The 15491-nt window shown below is 42.9% G+C and overlaps 1 protein-coding gene across 2 annotated transcripts in view; it reads left to right on the top strand.

Moving 5' to 3' along the window:
* Positions 1–3164: 3164 nt before the first annotated feature.
* The window catches only part of foxn3 (forkhead box N3), a 117117-nt gene continuing 104790 nt past the window's right edge, over positions 3165–15491 (top strand). For both annotated transcript variants that reach the window (XM_042329819.1, XM_042329815.1), the window contains exon 1: positions 3165–3378. The gene's annotated coding sequence lies outside the window, so the exon portion shown is untranslated. The remainder of the gene's footprint in view (positions 3379–15491) is intronic.

The following is a 15491-nucleotide window of genomic DNA, read 5'->3' as shown; positions in this document are numbered from 1 at the left end:
CTGATGGAAGGAGGTTTTCACTCAAAATCTCACGATACATGGCCCCATTCATTCTTTCCTTTACACAGATCAGTCGTCCTGGTCCCTTTGCAGAAAAACAGCCCCAAAGCATGATGTTTCCACCCCCATGCTTCACAGTAGGTATGGTGTTCTTTGGATGGAACTCAGCATTCTCTGTCCTCCAAACACGACGAGTTGAGTTTTTACCAAAAAGTTATATTTTGGTTTCATCTGACCATATGACATTCTCCCAATCTTCTTCTGGATCATCCAAATGCTCTCTAGCAAACTTCAGTTCAGACGGGCCTGGACATGTACTGGCTTAAGCAGGGGGACACGTCTGGCACTGCAGGATTTGAGTCCCTGGCAACGTAGTGTGTTACTGATGGTAGGCTTTGTTACTTTGGTCCCAGCTCTCTGCAGGTCATTCACTAGGTCCCCCCGTGTGGTTTGGGGTTTTTTGCCCACCGTTCTTGTGATCATTTTGACCCCACGGGGTGAGATCTTGCGTGGAGCCCCAGATCGAGGGAGATTATCAGTGGTCTTGTATGTCTTCCAATTCCTAATAATTGCTCCCACAGTTGATTTCTTCAAACCAAGCTGCTTACCTATTGCAGATTCAGGCTTCCCAGCCTGGTGCAGGTCTACAATTTTGTTTCTGGTGTCCTTTGACAGCTCTTTGGTCTTGGCCATAGTGGAGTTTGGAGTGTGACTGTTTGAGGTTGTGGATAGGTGTCTTTTATACTGATAACAAGTTCAAACAGGTGCCATTAATACAGGTAACGAGTGGAGGACAGAGGAGCCTCTTAAAGAAGAAGTTACAGGTCTGTGAGCCAGAAATCTTTCTTGTTTGTAGGTGACCAAATACTTATTTTCCACGATAATTTGCAAATAAATTCATTAAAAATCCTACAATGTGATTTTCTGGATTTTTTCCCCTCATTTTGTCTGTCATAGTTGAAGTGTACCTATGATGAAAATTACCGGCCTCTCATCTTTTTGAGTGGGAGAACTTGCACAAGGTCCCCCCGTGTGGTTTGGGGTGGCTGACTAAATACTTTTTTGCCCCACTGTAAATACTTTAGGAAAAAAAAGCAAATCCACGTGACATTGGGTGAGGTGGGTTGCAGGAGAATATTTAGATGTTGAGGTTTAGCAAAATATTTTAAAGGATATGCAATGAAAAATATGTAAAACGATATATACAAGGGACACGACAGGACAAAGACGTCTGACTGCTACGCCATCTTGGATCATGTCAAGCAAAGAGGCACTGAGTTTGAAAGTAGGCCTTGAAATACATCCACGGTACACCTCCAATTGACTCAAATGATGTCAATTAGCCTATCAGAAGCTTCTAAAGCCATGAGATCATTTTCTGGATTTTTCCAAGCTGTTAAAAGGCACAGTCAACTAAGTGTATGTAAACTTCTGACCCACTGGAATTGAAAAACGAGTTTTAATGACTCCAACCTAAGTGTATGTAAACTTCCAACTTCAACTGTATATACCAGGAGGTGTCAGAGGAAGGCCCAAAAAATTGCCAAGGACTCCAGCCACCATAGTCATAGACTGTTCTTGCTGCTACCGCACAGCAAGCGGTATCGAAGCGGCAAGTCTATGTCAAAAAGGCTTCTTAACAGCTACCACCAAGCTGTAAGACCCTTGAACAGTTATCAAATAGCTACCCGGACTATTTGCATTGTCCCCACCCCACCCCTCATTTTTACGCTGCTGCTGCTCCGCTCTGTTTTTTATCCATACATAGTCACTTTACCTCTACCTACATGTACATATTACCTCAATTACCTCGACTAACCGGTACCCCCGCACATTGATTCTGTACCATTCTATTGTGATGTAGAGCCTGGTAAACCGACTGTACATACTGTATGGAATCGACCTCTTACCCTTCCATGGGTATGTATGAGCACTCTACATACTGTATGTGCTGTGTGTGCTATATAGTTAATGTATGCTATGTAGTCAATGCCATTACCTCCCTAGTTCACCCTCCCCTCCCCTACACACATACATGCCGGCAAACAGACACACGCACGCATACACACACACACACACACACACACACACACACACACACACACACACACACACACACACACACACACACACACACACACACACCAAGTCTTCCCATCTATTCCCTGAAAGCTGAAAGGATGTTTTATTCCCTTTTGCATGAGTGTTTGTCTCCTCTGTGTGTGTGTGTGTGTGTGTGTGTGTGTGTGTGTGTGTGTGTGTGACTCCAGGCGATGCACTGCCTGTGTGTTGTAGCTATAAAGCTTGCTCCACTTCATCACATTATATGGGTCATTGTTCTATTGGTTCTCTCTTTGTTACATCTCCTAACAGACAGTAATGTTGTCTTTTGGATGAAGTGACATTGATGTATCTCTCTCCTCCCTCTCTCTCTCTCTCTCTCTCTCTTCTCTCTCTCTCTCTTTCTCTCCTCTCTCTCCTCTCTCTCTCTCTCCTCTCTCTCTCCTCTCGCTCTCCTCTCTCTCCCCTTGCACTCAGCCCACATTCATTGCTACAAATTCAGTTGTAACTGATAATCACCAGGTATTATTTGTTAAATCGAGATCAACAAGTTCTACCCTGAAGTCAGTAAACCAAAAACCCGTACCTGGAAATATGATCCATACTGTATTGAAGGTAGTCTCAGCAAGATGACATTGCCATGAGCAATACCACAGATATTGAGATGAGCATAATGCAAGACTTTGCTTTCAGACAGTCACATGGGCATTGACGCATGAACACACACACAAACACATTTTGTGATTTTTTTCCTTATTCTAAAATCCTGCACACGTTGAGTCATTATTCTTGTGCTCTTAAGGATTTTCCCTGTAAGGCGTGTCTCTTTCTCTGTCTGGAAACATTACATTTTAATTATGGCTGTCAGATCACTAACTGCTTTTCTAATTGGTGGAGAAAAAAATGACCTAGAGACTTAAGCTCACTTTGTTCTGTGTGACGTCGTGCGTGTGTGTGCGTGTGCGCGCACGCGCTTGCGTGCGTGCATGCCACCTCGCAAGGCGACAAGGAACAATGACATTCTTTCAGTCAACCCAGGAGACACTAGGACCCAGAGAGTTACTGGCTCCTGAGTCCGACTGCCTCCTCTGTTCCAGCACAGAGAGAGAGAGACCGAGAGAGGAAGAGAGAGAGAAGCTAGAGGAAGAGAAGTGAGTGTGGTCATCTCAATGGTCTCTGCTGTGGTCTCTGCTGTAACACTGAATCTGAACGGAATGGAGGGATTAAACGGAGGGATCTAAAGCTTTTGGAGGAAGCAGAAGAACGAGTGACAAAAGAAGGAGTATTTCAGGATCGGGAGAGCAGCAGGATTGAAAGGTTACTATACACTTTATCTAATCTGACTTGTTCTTGTCAGGAGTCGTGTGCGCGTGTGTGTGTGTGTGTGTGTGTGTGTGTGTGTGTGTGTGTGTGTGTGTGTGTGTGTGTGTGTGTGTGTGAACAGGTCACGCTCCTCTCCCTCTGAGGGGTTATGTGTGGTAGCTAGCAGTTCACACACACACACACACACACACTGTGCGACACAGTGTGAAGTGTGTCTATGGGTCTTTTCCTCTTCTGAATCTTCCATTCTGTCTCCCTCCTCTTTTTATTGCTGTCAACCACCTCTATTCTCTCTCTCCTTCACCCGTTCGCCCTCTTTCTCGCCCTCTCTCTCTCCCCCTTTCTCCCCCTCTCTCTCTGTTGCTTTCCCTCGCTCACGTTCATTGTAGCTGGGGAGTGTTGTTAAAAGTGTGTTCAAGGTCAGTGTTTGACTCGCACTGTAGAACAATTTTCCTCGTAGTACACTACTGGCTCAACTAAACTATACAGCCTGCCAGTGACAGACCAGACTAGAGACAAACTTACACTGAGAGAGGAGAGATGGGGAGAGAGAGAGTGAATGGAGGAGAGAGAGAGAGAGAATGAGTGAGAGTTGGGTGAAAGGAAAATACGCAGCGAGTTTGACTCTAACAATCTTTCAACTGAGACCAGGGGAAGGGTGATAAAAGAGAACGAGAGAAATGGAGCGAGTGACAACCAGGAAGGAGAGAGAGACGAGAGTAAAACGCAGCAGCCAGAGCCATGTGAATCCAGCATAGCAGCCAACAAGCCATTGATAGCCTCTGTCTTTATGAATGCAGCTCTCAGTGGTTAACACACATCTATACGGAGCATACCAAACATTAGGAACACCTTCCTAATATTGAGTTGCAACCCCCATTTGCTCTTAGAACAGACTCAATTCTTTGGGGCATAGACTATACAAGGTGTCGAAAGCATTCCACAGCGATGCTGACCCATCTTGACTCCAATGCTTCCCACAGTTGTGTCAAGTTGGCTTGATGTCCTTCGGGTTGTGGACCATTCTTGATATACACGGAACTGTTGAGTGTGAAAAACCCAGCAGCATTGCAGTTCTTGACACAAATCGGTGCGATTGGCACCTACCACCGTACCCCGTTCAAAGGCACTTAAATATTTTGTCTTACCCATTCACCCTCTGAATGGCACACACACACAATTCATGTCGGCAGATAGCCTAGTGGTTAGAACGTTGGGCCAGTAACCGAAAGTTCGCTGGATTGAATCCCTGAGCTGACAAGGTAAGAATCTGTCATTCTTCCCCTGAACAAGGCAGTTAACCCACTGTTCCCCAGCAGGCAGCCATTGTGAATAAGAATTTGTTCTTAACTGACTTGCCTAGTTAAGTACAGGTAACATTTAAAACAATGTCTCAAGGCTTAAAAATAATTTATTTAACCTGTCTCCTATCCTTCATCGACACTGATTGAAGTGTATTTAACAAGTGACATCAAAAAGAGATCATAGCTTTCACCTGGATTCACCCGTCAGTGTATGTCATGGAAAGAGCAGGTGTTCCTTATGTTTTGTATACTCAGTGTAAGCTCGGCTATCTTTGAACACATTGAGACAAGGCTAACTTTCTGTCTGTTTATTTGGGCTTGTTAGTACTGGTACACACCACTTACCGTGCTCAACTGTACAATAGAGAGATCTACAGAGCCTTCGGAAAGTATTTAGACCCCTTGACTTTTTCCACATTTTGTTACGTTACAGCCTTATTCTAAAATTGATTATAAAAAAAAAAGAAATCCTCAGCAACCTCAACACACAATACCCAATAATGACAAAGCGAAAACAGGTTTTTGGAAATATATTAAAAACAAAAAGCAGAAATACCCGATTTACATAAGTATTCAGACCCTTTGCTATGAGACTCGGAATTGAGCTCAGGTGCATTCTGTTTCTGTTGATTATCCTGGAGTTGTTTCTAAAACTTGATTGGAATCCATCTGTGGTAAATTCAATTGATTGAACATGATTGTCTATATAAGCTCCCACAGTTGACAGTGCATGTCAACAGAGCAAAAACCAAGCCATGAGGTTGACGGAATTGTCCATAGAGCTTAGAGACAGGATTGTGTCGAGGCACAGATCTGGGGAAGGTTACCAAAAGGTTAGCAAAACATTTCTGCAGCATTGAACGTCCCCAAGAACACAGTGGCCTTCATCATTCTTAAATGGAAGAAGTTTGAACCACCAAGACTCTTCCTACAGCTGCCAGCCACGACAAACTGAGCAATTGGGGGAGAAGGGCCTTGGTCAGGGAGGTGACCAAGAATCCGACGGTCAGTCTGACAGAGCTCCAGAGTTCCTCTGTGGAGATGGGAGAACCTTCCAGAAGGACAACCATCTCTGCAGCACTCCACCAATTAGACCTTTATGGTAGAGTGGCCAGACAGAAGTCACAACAAACTACTGACTAAAGGGTCTGAATAGTTATATAAATGTGATATTTTCTTTTTTTTTATATACATTTGCAAAAATGTTGTTTTTAAAAAAAACGTTTTTGCTTTGCCATTATGGGGTATTGTGTTTAGACTGATTATGGAAAAAATACAATTTAATACATTTTTAGAGTAAGGCTGTAACGTAACAAAATAGAAAAATAATATTTTCCAATTGCGCTGTAGATGCTGTCGGTCAATGCAATTTAGATGTCCATGTGACTGGGATTCCCAACCCAGCCAGTTCATATAGTATTTGATCTATTCTGATATTTCATGTGGTGTAAGTGGAGGCATTCTTGATCTTAGCAGATTCTCTCCCTAGTAACTACAGAGACAGGAATAGCCTTGCTCTGTACACTGCTTCTGTGAGTGTGTGAGTATGTATGTATGTATGTATGTATGTATGTATGTATGTATGTATGCATGTATGTATGTATGTATGTATGTATGTATGTATGTATGTATGTATGCAATGTAATGTAATGTAATGTAATGTAATCTAATGTTATGTATGTATGTATGTATGTATGTACGTACAGTGGGGCAAAAAAGTATTTAGTCAGCCACCAATTGTGCAAGTTCTCCCACTTAAAAAGATGAGAGAGGCCTGTAATTTTCATCATAGGTACACTTCAACTATGACAGACAAAATGAGAAAAAAAATCCAGAACATCACATTGTAGGGTTTTTAATGAATTTATTTGCAAATTATCGTGGAAAATAAGTATTTGGTCACCTACAAACAAGAAAGATTTCTGGCTCTCACAGACCTGTAACTTCTTCTTTAAGAGGCTTCTCTGTCCTCCACTCGTTACCTGTATTAATGGCACCTGTTTGAACTTGTTATCAGTATAAAAGACACCTGTCCACAACCTCAAACAGTCACATTCCAAACTCCACTATGGCCAAGACCAAATAGCTGTCAAATTACACCAGAAACAAAATTGTAGACCTGCACCAGGCTGGGAAGACTGAATCTGCAATAGGTAAGCAGCTTGGTTTGAAGAAATCAACTGTGGGAGCAATTATTAGGAAATGGAAGACATACAAAACCACTGATAATCTCCCTCGATCTGGGGCTCCACGCAAGATCTCACCCTGTGTGGTCAAAATGATCACAAGAACGGTGAGCAAAAATCCCAGAACCACACTGGGGGACCTAGTGAATGACCTGCAGAGAGCTGGGACCAAAGTAACAAAGCCTACCATCAGTAACACACTACGCCGCCAGGGACGAAAAGTGTGAAAAGTGCAAATCAATCCCAGAGCAACAGCAAAGGACCTTGTGAAGATGCTGGAGGAAACAGGTATAAAAGTATCTGTATCCACAGTAAAAATGAGTCCTATATCGACATAACCTGAAAGGACGCTCAGCAAGGAAGAAGCCACCTCTCCAAAACAACCATAAAAAAGCCAAACTACGGTTTGCAACTGCACATGGGGACAAAGATCGTACTTTTTTGAGAAATGTCCTCTGGTCTAATGAAACAAAAATAGATATGTTTGGCCATAATGACCATCGTTATGTTTGGAGGGAAAAGGGGGAGGCTTGCAAGCCGAAGAACACCATCCCAACCCTGAAGCACGGCCGTGGCAGAATCATATTGTGGGGGTGCTTTGCTGTAGGAGGAACTGGTGCACTTCACAAAATAGATGGCATCATAAGGAAGCAAAATTATGTGGATATATTGAAGCAACATCTCAAGACATCAGTTAAAGCTTGGTCGCAAATGGGTCATCCAAATGGACAATGACCCCAAGCATACTTCCAAAGTTGTGGCAAATTGGCTTAAGGACAACAATGTCAAGGTATTGGAGTGGCCAACACAAAGCCCTGATCTCAATCCTATAGAAATTTGTGGGAAGAACTGAACAAGAGTGTGCGAGCATGGAGGTCTACAAACCTGACTCAGTTACACCAGCTCTGTCAGGAGGAATGGGCCAAAATACCCCCAATTTATTGTGGGAAGCTTGTGGAAGGCTACCCGAAACGTTTGACCCAAGTTAAACAATTTAAAGGCAATGCTACCAAATGCTAATTGAGTGTATGTAAACTTCTGACCCACTGGGAATGTGATGAAAGAAATAAAAGTTGAAATAAATCATTCTCTCTCTACTATTATTCTGACATTTCACATTCTTAAAATAAAGTGGTGATATTAACTGACCGAAGACAGGGAATATTTCAATGATTAAATGTCAGGAATTGTGAAAAATTTAGTTTAAATGTATTTGGCTAAGCTGTATGTACTTCCAACTTCCAACTGAACTTCCAACTTCAACTGTATGTGACCAGAGGCTCGGTTTGATTGACTTTTTTTTTTTAAATATCGCTTTAGTACCATTTTCGCAAGTATGTGGTAAGCTTTCACAACTCTTAGTACAAAACTCAGAACTGGTCACACATGTAACGCAGCCAGTCTTTCTTTCAGAACCTGTCATTGTGCCGTCATTTACGGGCGGCAGCATAGCCTAGTGGTTAGTGCGTTGGACTAGTAACTGAAAGGTTGCAAGTTTGAATCCCCGAGCTGACAAGGTACAAATCTGTCATTCTACCCCTGAACAAGGCGGTTAACCCACTGTCACTGAAAATAATAATTTGTTCTTAACTGACTTGCCTGGTAAAAAAAAAATACAATTTGGATTGTAAACATCTCTCAAGTTATTTGTAAAATGTAATGAGAACATTGTTTTAATCACCAAAACACAACAATTAGATCTGGTCAATTTTGTCGTTTAACAACCAGTTAATCTAATAGCAAACAATGCAAGATACACGTTTCAAATCACCCTTAGAAGTACTGGAAGTAATATGCTACAGTACTACATTACACAGTTGACATTAGGCAATATGCTTACTTACATTACCCAACAAAATTGACAAAATCTATCATTTCTATAATATCTATCAAATGTGTAATCAAAGGTGTGATTAATGAAGACATCCTCTACAATCATTCATGCAACAAACAAAATGTGTACTGTCTGTAATCAAATGTAAGAAATTAAATGAAACCAATTTAAATGAACTCATTAATTTGCGTCAAGCCTGTCTTGAGCATTTGGCCATAAATTCTCATCCATATCACTGTGAATGTCCTCATTGTTCATGCGCCGCGGGAAAAACCTTTAGGCATGGCGAATCCAAGCTTGACATTGATGTCGTCACATGCCTTATCCAAATCAAATCAAATTTGATTTGTCGCATACACATGGTTAGCAGATGTTAATGCGAGTGTAGCGAAATGCTTGTGCTTCTAGTTCCGACAATGCAGTAATAACCAACAAGTAATCTAACTAACAATTCCAAAACTACTGTCTTATACACACAAGTGTAAGGGGATAAAGAATATGTACATAAAGATATATGAATGAGTGATGGTACAGAGCGGCATAGGCAAGATACAGTAGATGGTATCGAGTACAGTATATACATATGAGATGAGTATGTAAACAACGTGGCATAGTTAAAGTGGCTAGTGATACATGTATTACATAAAGATGCAGTAGATGATATAGAGTACAGTATATACGTATACATATGAGATGAATAATGTAGGGTATGTAAACATTATATTAGGTAGCATTGTTTAAAGTGGCTAGTGATATATTTTACATCATTTCCCATCAATTCCCATTATTAAAGTGGCTGGAGTTGAGTCAGTGTGTTGGCAGCAGCCACTCAATGTTAGTGGTGGCTGTTTAACAGTCTGATGGCCTTGAGATAGAAGCTGTTTTCAGTCTCTCGGTCCCAGCTTTGATGCACCTGTACTGACCTCGCCTTCTGGATGATAGCGGGGTGAACAGGCAGTGGCTCGGGTGGTTGTTGTCCTTGATGATCTTTATGGCCTTCCTGTAACATCGGGTAGGTGTCCTGGAGGGCAGGTAGTTTGCCCCCGGTGATGCGTTGTGCAGACCTCACTACCCTCTGGAGAGCCTTACGGTTGTGGGCGGAGCAGTTGCCGTACCAGGCGGTGATACAGCCCGCCAGGATGCTCTCGATTGTGCATCTGTAGAAGTTTGTGAGTGCTTTTGGTGACAAGCCGAATTTCTTCAGCCTCCTGAGGTTGAAGAGGCGCTGCTGCGCCTTCTTCACGATGCTGTCTGTGTGGGTGGACCAATTCAGTTTGTCTGTGATGTGTATGCCGAGGAACTTCAAACTTGCTACCCTCTCCACTACTGTTCCATCGATGTGGATAGGGGGGTGTTCCCTCTGCTGTTTCCTGAAGTCCACAATCATCTCCTTCAATCATCCATGGCCAGAAGGAGGGTGGCACGTCACAGGATCGCGAACGTACACCTTCCACCTCCATGCTGAAAACAGGAGTGTATAAGAGCAGGTATAGGGTCACAAATCAGGGATGGCCCCAAAACCATGCCTGAACCACCTCTGCATGGTTGAACTTGACATTGTCCCACACAATGACATAGGTGACCCCTTCACCTTGACAGGCCTGCTCAATTTCATTGAGAACCACAACGAGGTGTTCAGAGTTGTAGGATCCAAGTAATGGCTTACGTCCTACCACACCATCTTCAGAGATAGCTACGCACATGGAGATATTTGCCCCACGTTGTCCAGGCACTTGGACGGTCGATGAGTTTCCACCCACAGAGCCGAGTTTTGGCCAGGTTGCAGCCCACTTCATCAACAAAGATATACCTGTGATGGTTCACAGCAACATCAACCGCTATCACCCTCAAAAAATATATATTTTGGTTAGTTATTCTTACAGTATAGTTACAATATGATATTGTGAAGTAACATGTGCATTAATAGTAACAGTAATACAGTATATAGTGCTGTACCTGAACATACTTGGCCCTAGTTGTTTCACCTGGTCGTTGTTTTCTCTCAAAAGGCAACAGGTAAATTTGTTTCATAGATATCTGGTGCCTCTTCAAAAGGCGGGCGATTGTCGGAAGGCTGATGGATGCCAAACTGGCAAATGTGTCATCGTTCTCCTCAATGGTCTGCTTTTTTCAGACAGCCGTATGTCATTCCTGGCCCTCACGCTTTCCACCAATGCCCACTCCTGCTGGTCGGTCAGCACATGGCCATGGGGTCTTCTGTCAATTCTGAGGATAGAACAGAATATACATCCAATAGATCATACTGGAACGATACTGGAACATTTTGTGAATTGACATGCATTACAATATGTAATTTACTGTAAATGTAATGGTAAAGCACAGTGCATGCCCTGCAGACGTACCGGCCTAGACTTCATTAGACACAACAGTACCCTGCCGTCTGCCCCCCCCTCTCTCACTGATGCCCACCTCTCTGATGGGCCCCTTGTCCGCGAGCTCTTTGATTTCTCCCTCTCCCTTGCTGTCTATCCTGCTCCATGTTAAAAGAAGTTGCAAGTGTTCACACACCCCCTTTTATATGGTCACCAATTGTGGTTACCACTATCTGAAATCAATTAGCAATAACCAGTAGTCATTATGTGTGGTTATCATTTATCATACACGTAGTTTAGATATTTATACTTTACCAACACATTTTATTTCTGTAGTTCTCAAAATCCATATATAGTAGACCAACCAGTTTAAATTCTATAGGTTTGCCAAACTGTTATGTGATTAACCATTAAGCCCAGTTGGATTAAGCGATGGCCAAAGGTATTTAAACAAATGAGAAGAGAATCACATGAAAAGTATTGTGAGCAATGCATTGTGTCAGGCAATTACAGGCAATTAAAGGTATTTCTAGAAAAAGTTACTGTGTGATTTTGTGTTGTACTTAGTCAATTAAAAATGTGCTAAAAGTTTTGAAAAAACAGCCCTTTTTGAAGATCTGTTTCTAGTTTTGTACTAAGAGTTGTGAAATTTTACCACTTGTGAAAATAGTACCAAAGCGATACGAAAACAGTAATATTTGCATTATGAACTAAGCGTTGGTTCCCTTTGTAGCGAGACAAAGCTTCCTCACTCAGGAATTCTGCTGTTCGTCCGTATGGGTCAAGTCGGAGCAGCAGGAATTCTCTGGTAGTGTTGGGTGTGCTGACTGAGAGGAACTGTGTGTGCCTGTGCACTGTACACTGTACACTTGTGTGTGTGTTTGCCAGTCTGCTGTTCTTGCTTTTAAAGGGATCTCAGAAGCTGAGCACTGTTTTCCATCACAGTTCCCATCAAATTTAGAGAATCCAAATGCTGCCCAGGAAAATGTGAGCACTGAGTCTAGGGTTTGGAAAACTAGTATTCGACAATCACAATCATTATCCAGGGATGTGTCTGGGACAGTTTGGAATTGTTAGCCATCCAGGAAAACAAAATGTACAGGTACAAAATGTGAGGGATCCAAAGGGTTGTGCTGTTACAGCAACAAATGGAATTCAAACCACAACCATAAATGTAACTCATACTCTAACTGTAGCCAAACCCTAATGCTACAGTAGAACAAGACCCAAAAGCTCATGCACTTGATGGTCATAGTTCTGATGCTATCGCCTCTCCTGTCCTTTCTAGCGTGGCCATTAAGTGGCTACCTGACTGTGTAGCAAAGCACAGTGCTAACTAGATAGTGTATGACTGTCTCTCTCTCTCTCTCTCTCTCTCTCTTGGGAGTCTGGGTTGTATCCCAAAGGGCACTCTATTCCCTATATAGTGCACTACTTTTGTCCAGAGCCCAATGGGCACCAAAAGAAGTGCACCTAGGTGTCTTTTGGAGACTCATGGCGTAGCCAGCATGCTCCGTAGAGTGGTACTCCTCTATGTGTCCCGGTGAGGCTTTATATCTCTGCTCTCTCAATACACTGCTTTACTAAAAGACTTCTCAACATCCTCTTTTACTTCCCCCCTCTGTTTATCTTGTTCCCCTCACTTTCACTTTTTCCCCCTATTTTCTTTCATCATGTCGATCTCTAACCTCTCTTCTCTTTCTCCTGCCCCTCTCTCTATTTATTTTCTCCTGCTCCCCCTTATCTCTCTCTCTCTCTCTCTCTCTCTCTCTCTCTCTCTATCTGTGTCCATGGCCCCTTGTGGGGATTGAGCTCCGCCTATATAGGACACACTAACTCCACACCTGAAATCTCTGGCTCCTGATTGGATGCTGCCTCCCGAGCAAACAGGAAGTTCAGGGTTTCTACTAAATACCCAGAGGCTCGGTTACCATAGAGACAAAGATAAGTGGGAGAGTGAACAGTGCTCTCTTTATTTCTGCTTTATGAAGGTCATCTCAGGTTCTCTCTTCTCTCCCATCTCTCCTTTATGTTTCTCTTTTGTGTTTCACTGAACCACCTCCATACGTCACACATTCTCTAGTCTAGTGCGTGCCTCTGTGTATGAACGTCCTGGACGCCCAAACCAGTATTTCATTTCAGAATGGATAAAAATGTGGTTAAAGTTCAAGTTTGGGTAAGGGTTAGGTCATGGTTAAGGGGTTTGGTTAGGGTTAAGGTAAGGGTTAGGTCATGGTTAAGTGGTTTGGTTAGGGTTGGGGTTAGGGTAAGGGTTAGGTCATGGTTAAGGGGTTTGGTTAGGGTTAAGGTAAGGGTTAGGTCATGGTTAAGTGGTTTGGTTGGGGTTAGGGTTAAGGTAAGAGTTAGGTCATGGTTAAGGGGTTTGGTTAGGGTTAAGGTTAAGGTAAGGGTTAGGTCATGGTTAAGGGGTTTGGTTAGGGTTAAGGTTAAGGTAAGGGTTAGGTCATGGTTAAGGGGTTTGGTTAGGGTTAAGGTAAGGGTTAGGTCATGGTTAAGGGGTTTGGTTGGGGTTGGGGTTAGGGTAAGGGTTAGGTCATGGTTAAGGGTTTGGTTGGGGTTAGGGTTAAGGTAAGGGTTAGGTCATGGTTAAGGGGTTTGGTTAGGGTTAAGGTAAGGGTTAGGTCATGGTTAAGTGGTTTGGTTAGGGTTGGGGTTAGGGTAAGGGTTAGGTCATGGTTAAGGGGTTTGGTTAGGGTTAAGGTAAGGGTTAGGTCATGGTTAAGTGGTTTGGTTGGGGTTGGGGTTAGGGTAAGGGTTAGGTCATGGTTAAGGGGTTTGGTTAGGGTTAAGGTTAAGGTAAGAGTTAGGTCATGGTTAAGGGGTTTGGTTGGGGTTGGGGTTAGGGTAAGGGTTAGGTCATGGTTAAGGGGTTTGGTTAGGGTTAAGGTTAAGGTAAGAGTTAGGTCATGGTTAAGGGGTTTGGTTGTGGTTAGGGTTAAGGTAAGGGTTAGGTCATGGTTAAGGGGTTTGGTTGGGGTTAGGGTTTGCGTAAGGGTTAGGTCATGGTTAAGGGGTTTGGTTGGGATTAGGGTAAGGGTTAGGTCATGGTTAAGGGGTTTGGTTAGGGTTAAGGTTAAGGTAAGAGTTAGGTCATTTTTAAGGGGTTTGGTTGGGGTTAGGGTAAGGGTTAGGTTTTGGCTAGTCGGTTTAAGCGTCAGCTGTGTCCTTATAGTCTCTCCCGGTGACCCTGTCCCTGTATGGTTGGTTCACTGACCATGTTCTACTCCAAAGTCACTGTGTGTGTGTGTGTGTGTGTGTGTTTACTTGCGTGTGAATGAATGACATGAATCAATGAATTACATTTCATTTTTGAGTCAATTCGTCAGTTGGCAACCCATCCCTTACGGGATTAATTGACAAATAAACAAACGTAACAATAGTTCACTGTGATAATTCAGTGATAATTCTTCCGGTGTTCTGTGCAGTGCACGCCGCATAGAGGTTTTTCAAACAGTAATAATAACCTTAGAGCAGTCAAAAATAATACAAATAAATAAACACAGAAAAATGTGTGTGTTCAGTCTATTTCTACGCTGTGATGTCAGGATGGTGTGCGTGTGTGTGTTTTGTGTGCCTAAAACAGTGATACGGCTGGCGGGTCGTTAATTGATTTCATGAGTATTGTGTCCCACAGGCTCTCAAACTGCCTCTCCATTCAATAACGTTTCAAGGTCTCTTTCTCCCTCTCTCTTGCTTCCTCTCTCTTTTTCTCAGTCTTTCTCTCTTTCTAACTACTGGAGTTGGGCAGCATTATCATTGTTACTGCAGTGCTTCCTGTTGACGTTGTGTTAACGGGGGAAGGCTTCTCGGCAGGAAACCTGTCAGGCACTGTTATATGTGCGTGTATGTGTGTGGCACATCTCTTAGTTAGTCAAAGATAGGTAGGAATGGAGACAAGCCGCATCTCTCTTTTCCTCTAACTCTCTCTCTCCTTCTTCCTCTCTATCTTCCCTTTCCCTCTTTCTCTTAACTTCAAGAAATCTCTCCAGTGTTGATGTGGCAATTTTCCCTCTCAGTTGACACACTGTTGTTGCTATGCAGTTTTGTGAGAACAGTTCAGATCTGTCTTCTCTAGAAGTTCTAGTGTCTCTCCCCTGGATGTCATGCCATACTCTCAGACATACTTCTACATTCCCTTCATACTAATACCACACTAGCTCGCTAGCTGAAAAGGGGCCATTATGGCTCTGATATGGTTGTCAGTTGCATCCTGCTCAACTGGGAGAGAATGGGAGGAAATGCAACTGCATGCTCAGAGCCACAACACGAGGACCACAGCCTACTGACGCAGCATTTGTTTTTTAACCATCTGGCTGTGGTTTGATTTGTTGACTAATTTGACTAGTCCATTCGTTGTTTTTTGTAAAACACACAGATTTAATCAATATGAATAAGAATCCGCTTTGTCTGATGATCTTAGCCATTCTAA

Source organism: Oncorhynchus tshawytscha, linkage group LG11 (assembly GCF_018296145.1).
Source record: "Oncorhynchus tshawytscha isolate Ot180627B linkage group LG11, Otsh_v2.0, whole genome shotgun sequence".
Taxonomy (NCBI): Eukaryota; Metazoa; Chordata; class Actinopteri; order Salmoniformes; family Salmonidae; genus Oncorhynchus; species Oncorhynchus tshawytscha.
The sequence above is the reverse complement of the archived record's forward strand: the minus strand, read 5'-3'. Positions and strand labels throughout refer to the sequence as shown.